Raw genomic sequence first — 7,495 nt, 5'->3', positions numbered from 1 at the left:
AGGGCAGGGCAGGGCAGGGCAGGGCACTTTTTTTCCCCCTCCTATCCTCAATATGTAGCCCTACATAAGTCAATTTTCCTAAGTCAATCTAGCAATTCCTAGATGAAAACATTAATAATCATAGCTATAGATATAGCCCATCTCCTGCCCCATGTCAGCCTGGAGAAGCACCGTGTGAGACCCAGGGAGGCTTCCTCCCTTCTGCATGCTGCCCAAGCTGTGCCACTTGGACCACCCCGTCCGCAGGGATGGAGGGATGGAGCTGTATCAGAGATGCCCTAGGTGATCATCTTCAAGACACCAAAGGTTCATTGTGTATTTTGCCTCCACTGCGTGGACTGACCTCCCCAAGCATTGCATGTATTTGTCTGGAGAGTCCTTGCCCATTTCTAGAAAAACAGGATGGTTTCAAACCATGTGTTTATCAACAGGGGTGACAACTAGTATTGCCAGGTGAAAACTGAGAACCCCCGTCTCTTTTGTCTTCTTGGAAGTGTATCATAAAAAAACAACCCCATGGCTGGTCAGGTTTGGTCACGACCCAGCAATGCTCTTTAGCAACCTGGCTGCTGGCATCTGAGTGCATTAAATCAGACCTTCACGAGTGGTGAAGGCGGTGCCAGGACTGATACGGTGGCAAGCACTGGATTCAGGGAGTGACTGGCTGCCTGGCAAGCAGCCCCAGCCCCAGCGCAGCCACGTTTCACCATCCATCTGATGGGGAGGTAAACAACATAAATTCAAGTGTTGTGCCCTCCATCTTGCTCTGCAAAAGTCAGCTGTCGCGTTTCTGCCATGCCCTGGCTGGTTCCCAGAAAGCATCCCCCACTCCCACCCAGGTTTCGCGGGACCTTTCAGCTCATGAGTCTCCATATCCTCCCCCTGAGCACACCTCGGTGTAGAACAAGCCCAGTAAATGTGTCACGTCAGGGGTTTTTCTATGAATCACCTAGATTTTTAAAACCACATCTCACTCGAAATTTCAAAACATCTTCCTTCTCCATCTTTGGATCGATCTGCAGCTAACACTTTCTTGTTCATTAGCTTCACCCGTCTCACTGGCATTGTTCCTGCTTTGCCTGGAGGTGAGGAACTGTGAGTCGTCGCCCTCTGGTCAGTATAAGCCTTTTACTAGATCGCACTTTCCTGGGAAGTAAGCAACAGCTTGGACTGACATGAAGTTCTCTGTATGTTTTCTGGAGCAGATCTGAAAAAATCTCTCTGCATCCTCCATTGAATATTCTGAATCCGGGAAAATTTTGTATCCATTCTTTTCACTTTGACCCATCTGTACTAAAATGGCATTTTCTGCTTTAAGTAATGCAATACTTCGCTGAAGTGTTATCATGGTTCTCTGATGTTGAGAGACTGGGAGGCAGGAGGGGATGGGGGTTGCATTTATCTGGGCTAGGCACTCCCAGGAGGTGATGGGTCCTGCCTAAAATAGACAGGGTGAATCCATTTGGCTCTTTCCATAGGACTCCACGTTTGCTCAAGCTAACTGCTCACGTAGCTTTTGAGTGGGAAGTTATGTGAGACAAATCCTATTACTGATGCAGTAAAACTAGGAATAAGTTGCTCCTGGTCCTGCTATAGCTGTCTGATCAGCAAAACGGGTGCAGAGGTAGATCGATAGACGGATAAATGTATTATAGCAGACAGTATTTGCCTGTGCTTGGCTAGCCGTCGGACTAAATAGCAATATTGATCCTGTAAATAATGACATCCCTAAAATGCCTAACTTGCTCCTCAAGCAGTAAATACAGGCCTTAAGTCATGAATTTCTCCACTGAATTTTTCTCGGGGATGGCAGCCATCCACCGCAGAGTGACTGCATAATGTGGACTCCCTCACACACTGGTTGTACCTTATATATTTATCTTAAATTAGTCAAATGAAGACCAGAAGGGTATCAGGTTTCTTTTCCCTCTCATTTACTGAATATTCAGTTTGGAACTTCGAGTGTTATTTAATCCAGAAATGTTCAAGTTTTCTAAGTGGTCATTGACCGAACAAAGCTTACTTGTTCCTTTGTAACCAAAACGTTCCCAATCTGGATGATCGAAATAAGCTACAAGAACTCACATTAAGCACTTAGTGACTGCACCACTTTTATGAAGGCAAGTATAAGGGCTGTGTTAAAACACAAAAGGCGTATAGAAATGGCATATGATCCCCCATGTGAAATGCTGCCTGCCTGGGAGCTTAAAAACATGTCCATCTGACTTCCAGAAAAGAAACATCATATCTTTTCTATATTTTTTACGGGACTCAAAACTAATTTAGTTGAAAAACAGTAAAGGGAAGAAATTTCCCAGGCAGGATAGATTAAAAAATACCTAACCTGTGGATAATGTTTTGATGTGATTTTGACTAACACATGTGGCAAAACATTGCTGGCACCTCCAGCTGTACAACCCTGCACGCAGAGAAGATTTTTCTAATGATTCTTCTACAACTGAGGGTGTTCAATCTGCTAAAAGTTTCTTGCTGACTTGCTTTAAAAGCGATAAAAAGGGGACAGCCCTTGGCCAGCCTAGCTGCTGCTGAGGCAACGGTGTCGGCCGGGCAGAGCATCTGAGGAACTGGAAATGAAGCCCGATGGGCATCTGTGGGCACCGGCGTTACCAACACATCAACCCAACCTGCCCCATGAGCTGGTGTCCCTGCTGACAGGGTGAAGGAGCTGGGCTGGGGGGCACGCAGCTCCCCGCTCTCCCGGGATAACCAGGATGGGGGAGATTGTGCTGGAAAACACACACACACACACACCCCCACACACACACACCCTCCGTACAACAAACCTATGGATTAAAAGTCAATTGTTTAATGGTCTTCAGCAATTTTTCCATCCTGGAGGACAGGGGTGCTGCGAGGGGGTGGAGGAGGGAGGAGAGCCTTCATGGGTTCCAGGTTCTGTAGTTACCAGGGATGCACGCAGAAAATGCTGCTGCAGGGCCTTCACCGCAGGCAGAGCCTCGTGGAGTATGACTTACAGCAATGGCTATCACAGAGAAACACAATAATAAGTGGGATCTAGTTCCTCTGAAACATTCATTTCTATTCAAGTTGAAAAACAAACTTTTTTAGTAAAAAGTCGTCTCTCCAGCCCTACATAAAACTGTCTGATACCCTTCCACTTCCGATATCCGAGAGATATGGCTAAGTAAAGAAGGGATTAATTGGTTTTAGAACACAACATTCAAAACAAAATAATTTGTGAAGCATCTTTTGCACTGACTGTACTGCTCTGCTTTCCCAGCTAGCGCAAATGCCCGAATGCCACCTTGAGTCTCAAATATTCCAATAAAGTAAAACTCAAGTGGATTCTCTGCAGATACCTACCGACGTTACTCCTTCCTCATTAAAAGTAGTTCTGAATCAGTTAAGTAATAACTACAGAGACAACTCTTTATATTCCCAATTACTACTCCCCAATTTGTTTTCCAGTATAACCTTTTCTTCATTTAAAACCCAGCTAGAAAGCTCGCTGTTGATGAGATATCAATAACTCTAAAGGATCTGCAGATGCTGTTCACTTCCTTTAGTCCACCCATTGCCCTCCGATAGGAATGGGCTCCACCCCGGCAGAATGACCAATGCTTGTTCCAAACTTAGCGCACGGAGCTGGACCTATCTGTGGCATCCAGATGTATACAAGCAACACTGTCAAAATCCTGGATCAGGGCAATGATTTTGTTGCAGATCCTGCTCTGGGCTCCTAGGATGAGTCCCTCCATCCAAAGATACAATTGTAGGCTTGGCTGGCCATAGCCATGCTTGTTTTCCTCCAGCTACTGCCATGTTGAAGGCATGATGGGCTGGGTTACAGAAGACCAACCCAAATAGAAAATGCCCATCCTTGGGGACCTCGCGCTCTTTATGGGGAAGCCGGTGCCATTTTAACTTCACTACCATGCATAGAGAAACACTGTTAACTATGGGCTATGCAACAGAATCATAGAATCATAGAATCATTGAGGGTGGAAGAGACCTCTAAGATCATCGAGTCCAACCATCAACCCAACACCACCATGCCCACTAAACCATGTCCCTAAGCACCTCATCTACACGTCTTTTAAATACCTCCAGGGATGGGGACTCAACCACTTCCCTGGGCAGCCTGTTCCAATGTTTAACCACTCTTTCAGTAAAGACATTTTTCCTCACATCCAATCTAAACCTCCCCTGGCGCAACTTGAAGTCACTGGAGAGGCTCATGCCACCAGTTCCCTGGTGGACATTTGTCCAGGTCATTGCAGGAGAGCACAGAAGGGGAGGTAGTTCAGGGGTGAATCCTTCCAGCTCAGGTATATCTCCCAAACCTTGGTAGATTCACGGGACACATGGACCTCTGTGCAATAGTATCTTCTGCCCACAGCAACCCCTTCCAAAGCTTCCAATGATCAGATGAGGGAGCGATAGTGGCCTTGGGCTGCTGGGGAGTCTCCTGCCCAGGAGAGTCCAGGGAGGGGGCTGGAGTGATGGCGTGCTTGAAAAGGCTGTAGATAGCCAGGGCTAGTCACATCAGCAAATCCACAGGAAAAATGTAGAGCCTCAGCAAAAACATGGAGTGCAGACCTCAAAACCCTGGCCAGAGTCAACACGTGTTGCTTGAGCTCTCAAACAAAGATGGAAGAAAGAACTCCCGTGGCCACAGGAGCCTTCTGCACACAGCTGACCTGCAGAGAAACCTGCAGGTAACCTGTCAAAAAAGTAAGTGGTCTGCAGCAAAGTGGCTGAGTTTTCCCAAGATGCTCATAGAGTGGATCATGTCCTGAAGCCACGTCACCATCTCAGCAGAGAGAAACGGTGAGTATCTGCTTGCTCTTCAATTATACAAGATTTTGGTACATTAGTTACGAGCTGTTGGATTTGACTCTTCACTGATCTGGTCCAGCCCTCACTAAGCTATATATAAAAGTAGAGAAGAGAATGATAATCTCCCCTTCGAAAAACAACACTCATGTAAGGCAAGACTGTCTTTTTTCCAGCAAGGAGTTACGATAGTAAGAAAAGCATCGCAGTGTACCGTCTAGATTTACAGCGGGGGGGTTCAATTTAATTTCTCACTGCCAAATACATTACATTGGGATTAAACCATACAGGCTATTAAATACTGATTACAAGAAGACAGCGCACTGTGGCAGGCAAATAACTTACAAGTTACTGAAATTAAGGCTTTGAAAGTGTTTTAAGGGAATTAATGTTTAATTAATGGTTTTGATTTATAAGGCATTCCAGTAATAGCTTCAGTAAGAAATTGCACAAACCTGTGAGACATTCCTAAGTGGAAAGGATACTTGACGTTAGTATTTTTTTTTAAATAATCCTGCATTGGAAGACCACCACAAGGGAATTTAGAGTTTGGTGGACAATAAAAGGACCGTTCCAGTTAGCAGGCACTTTAGCTTCGGTGATTTTTTTTGCATGATCAAATTTATGTGCACATATTTCTAACAATACAGCATGAGATGAACTTTGAATTTAGCGTCATTAAAAATATTCCTAATTCACCACCCCAAGTGAACTTGGATATTAAAGTGTAGGGAGGTTTACAGATATGAGATGGTTGGCTTAATAGTCACTTTTTTCTTCCACTGAATTTCATCTTTCGGCTACTGACTTCCAGAAACAACCTAAATCAGCAGCAGCATTTAAGTTTCCAACATGACTGATGATTTATGTTAGAAAACTTCTCTTACGCTAGGACATTCTTGTACAAAGTCTTTTCTTTTTTCACTAAAAAAAGTAGTTTATGTAATTTCTTGTAGTCAAACCCAAGTCACTGATCCTTTACTGTTTTGCTCACTACATTCACCTCAATGATCTGACAGTATTTTCACAAGGCTGTAAGCGTAATTAAGGAAGTTTAAAAGATGTTTGTGTCAGTAGCTGTAAAAATACAAGCAGGAGAGTCTACTGAACTGAAAACAATAAATATCTGGTAGCATTTTTCCTACACTGGATGTTACAAAGACTCTTCTACAGAAAAATTTTCATTAGGGAATTTCATGGTAATTTATAGTGCCCTATCAGGAGATAAATCTCACACAAGATTCAAGATACCTAAATAGTGGATCTGTCAAGTTCTGTAATTATATAGGGGCTTTTTAACTCTTCAGATCCTGATGGGTTACAGAGATACGGGGATGATACAACTCCTGTTAAAGTTACTGGAAGGGGAAATAAATAAACTTTAGAAGTCTTAGGTACAAAAACCCGGCAGTTTATAGGTCTTTAAGTTCATCTTCAAGCTGCAACACATCACCTTTTTGCTGATGTACTGAGTAAAATAAAACTGCAAAGAAGTCTTGGAGGATTCACAAGGCCTGAAAAATTTGAAAAATCACTTTGAAACTGAGGACTTCTTTCCTTTTCCTACTTCTTTCCTGGTGCAGCTGGACCAAAGCCAATGTCACTACACAATTTTTGGTTAAATCCCCCTGGTTACAAAATGGATCTGGCTTTATGTTTAAAAGATATTAATACTTGTTACAGCTTACTAACATTCATTACAGTCAATTTTTATCACTGGTTTTAATATGTTTATTTTCTCCTTATCACTTTGGCTATAATCGTTTGGTTTAATACACAGAGCACACATTCTCTATGCTGCCTGCCTAATTATTTTCATCTCTTTTTATGTCACATTTCTCAGAACAATAATTATGTCAGATCATAAATCCTGTCCTACACTGACAATAATAAAAACCTGACAGACAGTAGTAGTTGCTTTATAACGTGCAACAAGGTGATTCACTTCAACTAAACGCTTAATTTCTTTCTACTTACTGTAATTAATTCAGCTTAATTATTTAACCTATTAACCAAAGGTTAATTAAACTGAATCTGAAGCACTCTCTTACTATATTTATATTCCTTATTTTTTTGGAATGGGACTAGTGTTTCATTACCTCTCTTGCTCATTAATTTTAGTGCTGCTGTTGCTCTTTCTTGAAACGTTTGTTTTCTCCAGGGCCAAGTTAATCCATAATTCAGCGCTAATGGTAAATCAGTTGTGCACTACCCGCTGCGCATGGTCCAAAAGGCGACACCAGGGTTTGCGTGCGGGGATGGACTGCATCATCTCACCGCGGTTAGCGTCGGGTAGTAGTTGCTTTATAACGTGCAACAAGGTGATTCACTTCAACTAAACGCTTAATTTCTTTCTACTTACTGTAATTAATTCAGCTTAATTATTTAACCTATTAACCAAAGGTTAATTAAACTGAATCTGAAGCACTCTCTTACTATATTTATATTCCTTATTTTTTTGGAATGGGACTAGTGTTTCCTCTTGCCTCTTGCTCATTAATTTTAGTGCTGCTGTTGCTCTTTCTTTTGTTTCCTCCAGGGCCAAGTTAATCCATAATTCAGCGCTAATGGTAAATCAGTTGTCACTACCCGCCTGCGCATGGTCCAAAAGGCGACACCAGGGTTTGCGTGCGGGGATGGACTGCATCGTCTCACCGCTGTTAGCGTCGGGTAACAG

The 7,495-nt window shown here is 43.1% G+C and overlaps 1 long non-coding RNA gene across 1 annotated transcript; it reads right to left on the bottom strand.

The window, feature by feature from the left end:
• Positions 1-2,807: 2,807 nt before the first annotated feature.
• LOC103907256 lies at positions 2,808-7,079 on the bottom strand. The gene is made up of 2 exons (XR_658074.2): positions 6,918-7,079; positions 2,808-3,004 (listed from the first exon to the last, which is right to left on the bottom strand). It is a non-coding gene; the product is annotated as an uncharacterized LOC103907256 (long non-coding RNA).
• Positions 7,080-7,495: the final 416 nt, after the last annotated feature.

The sequence above is a fragment of the Aptenodytes forsteri genome, unplaced genomic scaffold (assembly GCF_000699145.1).
Source record: "Aptenodytes forsteri isolate BGI_AS27 unplaced genomic scaffold, ASM69914v1 Scaffold141, whole genome shotgun sequence".
Lineage (NCBI taxonomy): Eukaryota > Metazoa > Chordata > Aves > Sphenisciformes > Spheniscidae > Aptenodytes > Aptenodytes forsteri.
Note: the sequence above shows the minus strand (reverse complement) of the source record. Positions and strands in the feature narration are given on the sequence as shown.